General features: G+C 45.6%; 1 long non-coding RNA gene across 1 annotated transcript in view; it reads right to left on the reverse strand.

The window, feature by feature from the left end:
- LOC140690572 (uncharacterized) overlaps positions 1-12,944 on the reverse strand; it is a 29,673-nt gene extending 16,729 nt beyond the window's left edge. The window contains exons 1-2 of the long non-coding RNA XR_012065877.1: positions 12,870-12,944; positions 11,478-12,187 (exon numbers count right to left, since the gene is read on the reverse strand). This is a non-coding gene — a long non-coding RNA (uncharacterized lncRNA). The remainder of the gene's footprint in view (positions 1-11,477; positions 12,188-12,869) is intronic.
- Positions 12,945-13,341: the final 397 nt, after the last annotated feature.

The raw sequence follows: 13,341 nt of genomic DNA on the forward strand, positions 1-13,341 counted from the left end.
GCTCCCCATTTGTGGTGTGGCTTCTACTTGCTTTCTGGAACAAGGCCACGTGTGGTTTTCTCCCCACTGGTGGCTTCATGGACACTGCTGGGTGGCCTTTATCAGAGCAGCCCACCTGCTGGGACCTTGGCTCCTTACCCCCCAGGCCTTGCTGAGTCACCCACGCGGAGGTGGGGACAGGACCCTGCAGTCAGGACACTCCTGAGGGGTCAGCAGAGGTCAGTCCCCCCGCCGACTAGGTTCAGAGCCCAGCATTCAAATGCTGTCAACAGGAGAAGAAGGGAGAGCTGACGCGGTCAGGGCAAGAGCAGACTCACACACACACACACACACTCACACACGTGCTCGAGGCCTAACACAGCCTCACGGTCCTCATCACACACGAGGTTTCCTGAGACGCACATGCAGTAGTTTTCTACTTTTACGTAACATCGCAGCACAGTTAAAATGAGGTAGACGCATAATCTCACGGTGTCTGCCAAGGCTGCACTGCCATCTGGGTGTCCACAGTGGGGGCCCACCTCCAAGCTCATGCACATGGTCACCAGTGAGGCCTGGGGCTGGAGGCCACCTCCAGGTCCGACTGTCACCTCAGGGCCATGCCTCCGGTCTCTCCTGGGGTGGCTCCCAGCATGGCCTTGTGTCTTCAAGGCCAGCAGCAGAGTCTCTTGGTTGAGATGGAATTTTTGTTTCTGAGGTCCTGTTTGCTTATTTTTGTTTTTATTTCTATTGCCTGGGAGTCTCCCCTAGGAGAACACTGCTAAGACTTATGTCAGGAAATGTTTTGCCCACGTTTTCTTCTATTGTACAAAAAAGGAGCGTCAGATGCTGCTGAATTCACCTCTTTCCTGCACGGAGTCTCTAAGGGAGGCTTTATTATCTTAATGATTCTCTCTTTTTTGGAAGTATAGTCAGTTTACAACATTGTGTCAATTTCTAGTGCAGAGCATAACAGTTCAGTCATTCGTATACACACATATTTATTTTCATATTCTTTTTCATTATAGGTTACTGCAAGGTACGACTACAGTTCCCTGTGCTGTACAGGAGCTTGTTTATCTATTTTCTATGTAGTAGGTAGTCTCTACAAATCCTGAACTCCCAATTTATCCCTTCCCACCCCATTTTCCCCCAGTAACCATAAGATTGTTTACTATGTCTGCTAGTCTGTTTTGTAGATGAGTTCATTAGTGTCCTCTTTTTTTTCTTTCTTTCTTTAGATTCCACATGTAAGCGACATCACATAGTATTTTTCTTTCTCTTTCTGGCTTACTTCACTTAGAATGACATCCTCCAGGTCCACCCATGTTGCTACAAATGGCATTATTTTATTTTTTTATGGCTGAGTAGTATGAAGAAGCAACACTTCTTAATAGCTTCCTTTTCTAGATGATTAAAGAGAATACTTCCCAACAGTTCTGACTACACATGGAAATGCAGGTGGAAACAGCAAGAAGCAACAGAAGTGATCGTCTTCATATCAGAGAATTACTTTCTAGCTCTGACGTTAGGCCCACAATCCACTCTTTCTCCCAGCTGTACAGAAAGTTGTAATTGTGAGAGGCGCGTATTAAAGGGCCTGCAAATGATAAAGTTATAAATTCCTGGGAGGAAGAGGCACCCCTGCAAAGATGACAACGTGTGTGTCAGACCCGGATGTCTCTGCTGGGCTGAGGGTGACCAAGCCTTTCCCAGGCTCCGAGCGTCTCCAGCCTGACAAATCCGCGATCCTAAAAAAAACCCTGTCAGGTACCTTGTTTCCTGACGCCCATGGAGCACGGATTGCCTGGACGTTGCATCCCCTGTGCTTGTGTGTGAGGTGACAAAGTTAAACACAGTCTTAAGTACAATCTGGCCATCATTATCGTAAGCATTTACACAAATGAACCGAAAACTTATTTTCCCAGGAAGCCTACACACCAGTGTTTATAGCAGCTTCATCCATGATTTATTCATGATTCAGGCAGAAATTGGAAGCAACTAAGGGGTCTTTTAATAGGTGAGAGGATAAACAAATTGTGGTCCATCCAGACAATGGAATATTACTCAGAGATAAAAAGAAATGAGGTATCAGGCAAACAAACAAACAAAAAGACATGGAAAAACTCTAAATGCGCATGGGTAAGTAAAACAATTCATTCTGAAAGGGCTACATACTGGATGAGTACAACTATATGACTTTCCAGGGGAAGCAAACTTACCAAGACAAAGAAAAGATCAGTGTTTGCTGGTGCCAGGAATTACAGGGAAGAGGGGGAATAGACGTGGGAAAGGGATTTAAGCCAGCGAAACTGTTCTGTGTGACATTGTACAGCAGACACATGACCGGTTGGGCCGGTCAGGAAGCCGCATGCCGGGTCCCAGGCTCCCCTCCAGGCATCACAGGACACGCGTGGCTGCGCTCATGAGCTCCAGTGACTTCTCCCATGTCCTTCAGGGCAGGTTCTGTGAAGCCACCAGGGGCCTGGGATGACACTCCCTGATGCTCTAGGGTTTCTCAATGACAAATGGCCCAGTGTGGAGGGACAGCAGCCTGGAGACCTCATGCTCCAGATTCTCACAGAACCACCAAAGTGCCACCCAAACTGGCAGCAGCACGTCCGCCTCCTGTTCTGTTCCCGCAGTGATGGCCCGGCTGCACCTGGACTGGACTAGACATTTTAAGGTTCCCTTTGACTTGCCTTTCAATGACTGCCTCTCTCAGGCATTTAAACAGACTTGTGGAAAGAAATAATTGCACCGGCAGGCCCTCTACTTTTCTCACTCTGAGCTCAGACATGGAACCCCACTCAGGGCTGTCTCATCACACCTCCTGTGGCAGCATCGATTGAAATCAGTGCTGGCCCTCACACTGCTGAACGAGAGAGCTGCCTCTCTCATCCACCAGTGTCCCCTGGAATGCTCGATTCCCTTGTCTCCTCTGACTTCCCTCCGACCTCATGGGCAGCTCTTTCTCCATCTGCTTTACTGATCTCCCTGCATTCAGCCTTTGACTGTTGGAAATACTCCAAGCTTTGTGCTGGGGGCCCCTCATCGTCCCACCCTAAACTTTTCCATGAGTAATCCTGCACATGTTCAGAGCATCCTTATAAGAGCTCTGCCCGTGGCGTCCAAACGCACACCTCCAGGCACCTTAAACCCAAACTGTGCAAAGAAATGCTAATGACCTTCACCTCCAAACTTGGTGCTCCTCCAGGGCCTCCTTCCTCTCTCAGCGAGCAGCCCCACTGCTTCTCCAGTTTGTAAGTATGATTCAGCACACTGGGAGTCACGCTCCACACCTCCCTCTTTGGCCCATCTGATGCTCTGTGCTGCTTTCTCACCGCCTGCCCCCACCAGCCACCTGCTTCTATGAGGCCGCTCCCCTGTGACCCCAACCCCAGTGAACACCATTCTTCTTGGCTAATTACACGGTAGCCTCCTAACACGTCTTTAAGAATTCCAGGTCCAACCTTCTCCACACCTCCCAAAGCAGCCTTTTAAAAATATATTCTTGATAGATCAATGGAACAGGATAGAAAGTCCAGAAATAAACCCATGCATGTATGGTCAATTAATCTACGACAAAGGAGGCACGAACATACAATGGAGAAAAGACAGTCTCTTCAACAAGTGTTGCTGGGAAAACAGGACAGCCCCCTGTAAAAGACTGAAATCAGAACATTCTCTAACATCATATACAAAAACAAACTCAAAATGGATAAAAGACCTAAGTGTAAGACCAGATACTATAAAACTTCTAGAGGAAAACACAGGCAGAACACTCGCCGACACACATTACAGCAATATATATTTTGAACCAGTTCCTGGAGTATAGGAAATAAAAGCAAAAATAAACATTTGGGATCTAATTAAACTTAAAAGCTTTTGCATGGCTAAGGATACCATCAACAAAATGAAAAGACAACCTACAGATTGTCTTTGGGAGAAAATATTTGCAAATGATGTGACTGACAAGGGACTAATTTTCAAAATGTACAAACAGCTCATACACCTTAATATCAAAGAAACAAACAACTCAAACCAAAAATGGGCAGAAGATCTAAGCAAGCAGTTCTCCAATGAAGATATGCAAATGGCCAATAGGCACATGAAAAAAAGCTCAGCATCGCTAATTGTCAGAGAAACGGAGATCAAGACTACCATGAGATATCATCTCATGCCGGCCAGAATGGCCATCGTTGAAAAGTCTCTAAGTGATAGATGCTGGAGAGAGCGTGGAGGAGAGGGAACCCTCCTACACTGTTGGTGAGAGTGTAAATTGGTGCAACCACTGTCAAGGACAGTATGGAGGTTCCTTAAAAAACTGAAAATAGGCTTACCATGTGATCCAGCAATCCTACTCCTGGGCATATATCCAGAGAAAAATACAATTCAAAAAGACACATGCACCCCAGTGTTCACAGCAGCACTATTACAACAGCCAAGACATGGAAACAACCCAAATGTCCATCGACAGATGACTGGATAAAGAAGCTGTGGTATATTTATACAATGGAACACTACTCAGCCATAAAACAAGAATAAAATAATGCCATTTGCAGCAACATGGATGGACCTGAAGACTGTCATTCTAAGTGAAGTGGGCTGGAAAAAGAAAGAAAAATGCCATATGACATCACTTATATGAGGAATCTAAAAAATAGTAACAATAATAATAAGGACACAAATAAACTACTTTTTATAACTAAGACGATTGATTTCCTGAATATGTGTAAGCACAGTCGACTGTCCTTTATGACTGGATTACCGCATTCTGTTGATTCTTATTTTGTAGTTGGCTTTGTTCCTTTGATAACTATGTAAGCTTAAAAAGCCAAAGATCTAATCTGTTCTTAGAGACAATAATTAGTACATTTATGTAAACTAAAAAAGTGAGCAGTACGCTGTATATATGTATTTACATGCAATATAATGTGTACGTGCAGTCGGACTGTAATAATTCTACCTATTAGAACTGAAAAAGGAGGGAAAAATATATGCTTGAACATCAAAAATTTTTCTTTTTAATTGGAGGTGTGAAATAGCTCAGTGGTAGAGCACATGCTCAGCATGCAGAAGGCCCTGGTTCAATCCCCAGTACTGCTATTAAAAATAAAAAATATATGCCTGAAAATAAATTCTCTCTTTAAAACACATGAGTGGTATGCCTTAATTCTTAACAAAAGGACCAAAATCTTCAATAAATCTAAGAGCCCACATCTGGCCCTCGTCTACCTCTCTGGTCCTTCCCGCTCCTTACTTCCTTGGCTCCATCATTTCTGGAATTTCACCCATCATTTCTTGAAAGTTCTATGTGTCCTCCTCACCAAGGAATTGGAAAGCTTTGTTCCCTCTAAACTGAAACACTTTCCTTCCCTCTGAGCTCCGCACCAGGCTCTTTCAGGTGCGTGTTTTGCACAGAAGCCTCCCAGGGCCCTAAAGAGAACTGGTCTCTGACGCCCGCATCATGTACTGTTCCCACACTTGCCAAGTGACTCATTTATGATAATCTGATTAATGTTTACTTTCACCATCACATGAGGACCCATTCGAGAAGGGTTCATACAGCATTTTATGATCTGTTTACCTTGATTCAAGCAGAATGTCTGGCTCCAAATATGTTCTTAGTTAATATCCGTTCAATTAATACAATTCTACTCTTTAAATTCAGTACATCTGTATGTGCAGACCACATTAACAGGCAGGCCCACCAACGTGTAGGCAAAGAGCAGAAACGACTGACTATCCTCTCAGTAAAGCTGGAAAGAGCAGGCCAACCATACAAGCTTTAGAAACATCAAAGACCCTAAGCAGGAAAAGCACAGGTCTTTAGGAGCTACAAGGTAAGACAGGCCTTCTTCCCTTTGCGCACGGACGTCCAGTAACCGGAGACGGCAGCCGACGGTAACCGAAGCCTGCGGACCGCCACAGGGACGACGGGGACGGCGCTGGTGGCATCGGAGGCGCGAGGCCGCTGCTCAGGCCACGTACACCACTGGAGGCAGAGCACTAGGAATACTGTCTGTCCGGCAGTAAGCTCACCTGCAGAGGAGCAGATTTCAGAGGCTGGCTGACAGCAGGCCCCCCACGAAACTGCTTTCATTGCAACCTCAGAATGCGGACCTTTACTTAAAAAAAAAGGGAAGGAGATGATGGTTTGGAGAAACACTGGGCAAAATGCAAATATGGCAAACATATCTGGCACGGAGATTAAGTGCTTTTCAGCTGTTTTCATTTAACCAACCACAACCCCATGAAGTGGCCTGGCCGCCCTGACTTTCAGGGACCTGGGAGGAATCCTGAGATGAGGGCTTTACTGCAGCTCAGAAAAGCCAGAAGCGGAGGAACTCCGCAAACAGAAAATGTGGGTTTCTGCTCCTGAGTCCGTAACAACAGAAAGCTTGTGCTTCCACCCCTAGACGAGCCCTCGTCAGTCTCCACGTTCCCACTGCTGCGTCCCTGCGGCCACGTGCCCACTGCGCAGGGCCACCACTCAGGGAAGCTGCACGTCTGAGAACCTTCCACTGCCTCCGGGTTTGTCTCCTGATGCAGGACATGCATACCAGGTCATCGATACCCGAGCGAAAGGCATCCGTCCTCATTAATCCTGAGAGACGGGAGGCAGAGCCGTTATGCCATTTGCCCATTTGTGTGTCTGTGTGAGTCATTTTTGCTCCTCAACTGAAAACAAAGACTCTAGAACTAGTCGAGCTGTTCCCCCCCAGCTCTGTCACTGCCCGGCTGTGCGACCTTGGACGCATAGGGTGTAAGTATTAGCAGTTATCAACCTTATGTTTATTTTTAGCAAATGTCAAATTTTTCTGATGGTGTGACCTTCTTAAAAGGAACAGAATCTGGACACTGGGGCAAAGGCAGTGGCCACCACACAGGTTGCTTTGTTGAAAGTGGAAATCTGTGTAAAACGGCATTTTGCCTCGGCAGGCATGGCCCTTTTCATCTCCCGGCCTCATCACACTCCCCCCAGAATGACATGTGTAGTGACTTTATTGCTTAGTGCATCTGTGTTGGCTTATGTTTTTAAAATGCTATGAATGTGTGAGTGTCCATGGTTCCCCAAGATATAACGCAATTTGAACCCAGGACCTCACGCATGCCATGCATGCGCTCTACCACTGAGCCACACCCTCCCCCAAGTGTGATTGTAACTGCAGTTTTTCACAGGTGCCTATTGTTAGGCTGAGACGTGTCCTTTGTGTTCCTAGCTGAGTTTTTATCATGAACAGGTGTTGGATACTGTCAGCTTATTCATCCATTTCGCCTGATGTGATCACGTGGTTTTGTCTTTTATTGTACTAACATGATGTATCAGAGTAACTGATAATCTGATGAGAAACCAATCTCAAATTTCTGAAATAGATCCTATTTGGCCGTGGTGTATAATCATTTTTATATGTTGCTTAATTTGGTTTGCTGATTTTTTGTTAAGAAATTTTGCATCTCTACTCATGAATGATGTTGGTCTATAGGTTTCTTATGGTATCTTTGGCACTGGAATTACTGGCTTCATGAAGTAAGTTGAGAGTGGTTTCTCCTGTTTTGGGGAACATTTTGCGAGGTTCTGTATTTTTTAAAATATTTGACAGAATGGCTTCTTTTTTAATTCCCCTCCAGTACTGCTGTTCCCCAGGGATCTGGTCCAATTCCGTTCTCCCATTGTTTCACATGCCATCTGTCAATCATCTGACAACACACCATCAGCTCACCACGCACAGGCTGCGGACCTCCCTCTCGAGTTGTCTATTTCTCTTTCTAACTGCCTACCGGTTGTTTGCATCTAAATGCTCACTGGCAATTCAAATACCCAATCGTCCTTCATTAGTGGCACAAAAGCCACCTACTTATTTGCACTGAGTCGCAGCCTCCCCCGCACCTGCTTTCCGCCACCGCATGTCCAACGAGCAACACATCTCACACACACGGTTTTCAAAGCATCTCTTCAGCTTTTCTTCACTCACGCTCCCCGGACACAGTCATTCTCTCTCATTTGGATCAAACTATTCTCTCAACTGCTTCCTCTGCTCCTGCTGAGGCCACTTTGAGTTACGTGTTTTAGCCCAGAAGCATCACTTGGAATGTTAAAGGATGTAACTGGAATGTCCCTTAATTTCTAGGCGAAATCTTTAATCAATAGAAAGGCAGCACCCTCCAAAGCCACCTGGCTTCTACAGCCCCCAGCGTTACAGTCACAAGGAATAGACGCAGGCACCCTACTGGTGTTCATTACACTTTTCCCCCTTATCCCTTGAGAATGTAAAAGCTCGGCCTAGGGTCAACACTGAGCTTTTCTCCACTAAGAATGTATCCTCTCCTTAGTTACTTCCTGCAACTGTGGTATAAAATGTAAGGCTTTTTTCATCCAAAGCCTCAGATCCACAGGAACGTTATCAGGTGTGTATCAGTGTCAGAATCGTAACTGTGAACAACCTTATTGCAAGAAAATGTTCTTTAATTTGTTCATTTGAATGTCTGCTCTTACCATTTTCCTAAAATCTAATATAATTTGCAAAAACTAATTTTAAAAGAAAAATTGAAGCACCCAGAACACATATATATGATACAACTGGGGGGAAAAGAGAAATATGACAAATAAAAAGACGTTATTCTCATACCCCTAACCCTCAGAAAGCCAAGTGCAACGCATTTGCTGGATGATTGGATATTGTAGTTGAAATCATAACAGCAATTACAGTGACATTTTCAGCCATCTGCATGTACAATGCCAGTTGTACTGAGCTGCCCACAATTATATATTTAAACTAACTGCTGTTAATAAAAGCGCCTGTTTAAAAAGAAAATCCGTTCACTTTACAAATGAGACAAAAGTTGATACCAGTTACCAGTTGTCAAGGCAATGGCGGAATACTAAACGGTGGCTGTTTTGCTCCTTTGGCTTCTACAGTCTGCTTCCTGGGTGGGGCAGACATGTGTGAGATCACATCGCTGAGTTCAGACACGCTTCCCTCGGCATCACACGCTACCATTAAGTTTTACTGTGACACCATTAACCACGCTTCACTGCCTCCTTGTCAAGCTTTTCAAGCAAATAATTACAGAGTATTCATATCCAGAATCATTCCTCTATTACCAATTAGAAAAAATATGCTCTCCAATACTGTGAGATTCCTCCTCCTTCCAAAAGAAGTCACTTTGTTTAAAAATTGTAAAAGCGTTTATATATCCATTTCACTTCCATGTGAATCACGTGCAAAACTTTAAAAGTCAACACTAATGCTATACATAAGACCTTAAAAGAATCATTTTATGGTGTTTTTCTGATTTGTGATTTTCTACACTTCAAAATACATTTATGAAAAAAATACATTTATGAAAGAATTTTGTGCAACCTTCTTTCTTTATCTGGTGTTGTTTCATCTATAGAATCTTAAATTTTGATTGTGTAAATACTACATACTTTGTAGCACCTGCATACCAAAAAGTAGTATTTAAGCTCAAATTTTCTTATGTTAACTATATAATTATGCAAATTGGCTCTTAAAATCTTGATGTCTAAAACTCTTTAGTAGGTGGAAGATATATTTACTCATAGCAATGTTGGCTATGTCTCTCTGACTCGTTTACAATTAGTCACAGAAGAATCAGGACAGCCATCGAGGTTGTAAAGTAAGGGTATTAGAAATCACCTAGACCTGTGGTTCTCTAAGGATGGTTCTTGGCCAAGGTGCATTCACATCACCAGGTAACAAACATGTCAGAAATGCAAATTCTCAGGGCCCCACCTAGACCGCTGCTATCAGACCTATGGTAGGTGGGTCTCAGCATTCCCTTTGAACTAGCACTTCTGGTTACGCTGAGTCATGTGTAATTGTGAGAACCAGCGGACTAGCCCAGTGCTTCCAGACAGACCCCTGCCCACTGGGCAGTGAGCTGATGGACAAATCATACCTGTCAGGGGGAAAGTTACAACCAGCAGCAACTCCTTAGAAATTATTTAACTTAAATATGATATCTTAATGGAACTTTCTGGTATTAGGGTAAGCTCTCTTTATGAAGACAATGGTGATACCAAGTCTCCTTTTCAGGTCCTCTTTTAGCAAAGTTAAAAGTCAGCAACTATGTATTCATTCTTAGTATTTCTTTTGTGTTGGGAGGGTGGGGCAGCTACTGGGTTGGTGGTGAGTAAACCACAGCCAAGATCAAGGCTTTTTATTTGTAGATGTAAAACTGACCCAGCGAGATGAAGAGCTCCCCTAAGTCAATATGTACCTACACTAGAGCAGGACGGAGCCTCACACCTCTGTCCCTGTGACCCAGTGCCACTGTATCATCACGTTCTCCCCAGGACCACGGATGGAAGGACAGGATTTCAAGGCACACAGTTTGACAGGTTCTAGAAACACCAAGAGTAGACATGATGAGTGATATGCACAGTGAGAAACAGGGAGTTGATCAGGAGAAAGGGTAATGGGTGAGCAAGTCCCTGTGGACCAGGCAGGGCTAGGCCAGAGACCGAGACGGGGGCGGGGGGGTCTACAACTGCGTGGAGACCCAGCACCCCACACTTCAGTTCCTGCTGTGTCTTCCTTTAGATAACCCCGCTCTTCCTGCACATTGTGCCACAAAGAACACAGAATTCACGGGAAATGCCTTTTTTAACCCTTAGCAGGGAGCATACAAAATTTCACCTGAGGTCTAGCTACACTGAATATTACATACATTCATGAAAATTAGCCAAATATGTATTAAAATCTGGGTTTTTCTCCCAGTTTTACTGAGAAAAACTTGACACGCATCACTAAGTTTAATGTGTACAGCATGATGGCTTGATGTACAGACACTGTGAGATGATTATCATCGTAGGTTCAGCCAACACCATCATGACATACAGACAGGATAAAAAGAAAAGAAAGAAGAAAAGAATAAAGAAAAACAGTTCTCCTTGTGATGAGGACTCTTAGGATTAACTCAGCTTTGCTACAGTCAGACAGCAGTGCTCGCTGCAGCCCTGTGTGCATCCAGCCCCAGGCTGACAAAGTAAGCTATGGGTCACTCAGCAGTGCGGATTTACCACATTAACACGACAGATCTGCCTAAAACCACAACACACCCCAAGGCTTGACTTCTTTTTGAGGGGAGCTCACATATATATTGCACAAACTCAGGAATTAGCTGGGCAAATTTCACAATCCCTGTGCTTCATTGCTCTATGTGGGTTTTATTTTGCTTGTTTCCATTCGCCGTCTCTACCAAAGTAAGGCCAGCGAGGGGATCAAACTCCAGCAACACGTCCACTCCTGACACCACCCACCTGCTGCTTCGCACGGGTGCTCCGAATAGAAGAGTTCGGAAATGTCTCCCACAGAAAAATCCCTCTTCCTTGGACTCAAGAAGTTCTACAAAGAGCAGATTATTCCTATCTCCCAGATACTCTCATTAAAAGTTCAATTTTTCCTGGATCTTAAGCTACCACGAGTGAAATAGTAAACAGAATAGTAAACTTGTTCTTAATCGTTTACCTTTGATGTTCAGCAGAGCCAGGAGCAGCATCGGAGCACCGAGTCCTGGGAATGGAGGAGGCGGGGCGGGGGGTCACTGAAGACACCCCACCTTCTCTGAGACACAAGTACACCCCCGTGTAATTTCTCCCGGAAGCCTCCACCAGCGCCAGGAGGCCAGACCCCAGGAGTGAGGATCCTCAGGTCTCACCTCCTGGACGCTGCAGCTCTGCCGTGTCAGGGGTGTAAGACGTCCGGGGGAACCACTTCCCGCAGGTGCCAGGACTAAGAGCTCTCAGCTGTGCTTGTTTTTCCATTGCTTCTTCATGGGCCGGGCCTGGAGGCATGATAGCCAGCCCTCGTGGAGTTGGCAGAGGACCCGTGTATTCATTGGCTCAGGGGCCGTAATAGAACATCTCAGACTGGCTGACAAACAGCAGGGATTTGTTTCCTCACGGTCTGGACTTGAGCAGCTCAGAACAAGGGACAGGCAGGTCCTGCTCCTCCTGAAGCCCGGGGGCGGCCTCTGTCGTGTCCTCACGTGGCCTCTCCTCTGGGCGCATGGCCCCAGTGTCTCTCCATGGGGCCCAGTCTCCTCTTCCTATAGGGAAACCGGTCCTGGGGTCAGGGCCCACCCTGCAGCCTCGTTTCAATCCAGTCACCTCTGCAAAGACCGTGTCTCCAAATACAGTCACACCCTGAGGTGCCAGGCAGGTACTTCAGCGCAGGACCTGGGGAAGGCACAGTTCAGGCCACCACAGTCCTAAGAAGGACTGCCTGTGGTTTTCACACTTTTTTCCTAAAATGACAGGTGGGCACTTAGAGCAGCCAGAGACCCTCAGGCGTGATGAAGAAGGTGCAAGGATTTCCCAGGGAGCAGCCTGAGCCCCTCCTCATGTGGGGTCATTACAAAGCTCCGGGTTAGGCCCCCAGCCCCTCTACCACCTTTTCTCACAATGGAGACTCTGCACAAGAGCCAGAATCCACTCAAAATAAGGATTTATAAAGGACCTTCAGGCTCAGTGTCCTTGCCTATACTCAGCTCAGCCCTGCTCCCAGGCTCTGTCCTGTGCCCTCTCCCCTGCATGACGAGAAGTGAGCTTTGCCCCAGAGCAGCATCACGTCGGTGCGGGGGCGAACGCGGAAATAACTGGGGCTCGCCGCCGCTTGGATTTTGCTGCGTGGCTCTCGCTCTTTTGCCCTAAAATAGTGCCGCATGTGCTGAGAAAGCAGAAATCACCTACTGAGAGGTAAATGGACGTACATCCATTAAAATACTCATTCACGTGAAGGTATTTATTCATTAAGATGAAAACGTCTACGGAATGCCTATTACTGTTGAGAACTGCACTGGGAATCATGCAACATGTGAAAATCTCGTGAGCAAAGCTTACAACCAAGAAGGAAACTTACCCAAAGGCAGGCCTGGACTTTGCAGTGGCTGCGGGGCTGATGTCCTGCCGGGGAAGAGTGTCCTGGCTCAACCACCTGCCAAGTCAAAGCCCAAAATGTACAGTGGAAGACTCAAAAGTACAGATACTCGACAATATAATAAGTGCAACACCATCATCTAATGAAAAACAGTCCTGTAAACCACCCCTTACAGAAACAAGCAGAAAATGTGATCTATAAACTGGATAGAAATTAGTTCATAAAAACAGACCAAAAATGGTATAAATCCTGAAATTAGCAGACAATCCCTTCAGCAGACAATTGCTGCAGAAATACTCGGGAAATTGAAAAGTAGTCATGAAAACAAAGAGGGAAAAGACAGGAGAAGGTACGCAGACATATACACACCAACGTGCAGACAAGGAACCCTGAAGAGCACAACGTGAAATGGAAAACGTGCTAGCTGAAACTGAAAGCAAATTAAACCCTGAGG

The sequence above is a fragment of the Vicugna pacos genome, chromosome 31 (assembly GCF_048564905.1).
Source record: "Vicugna pacos chromosome 31, VicPac4, whole genome shotgun sequence".
Lineage (NCBI taxonomy): Eukaryota > Metazoa > Chordata > Mammalia > Artiodactyla > Camelidae > Vicugna > Vicugna pacos.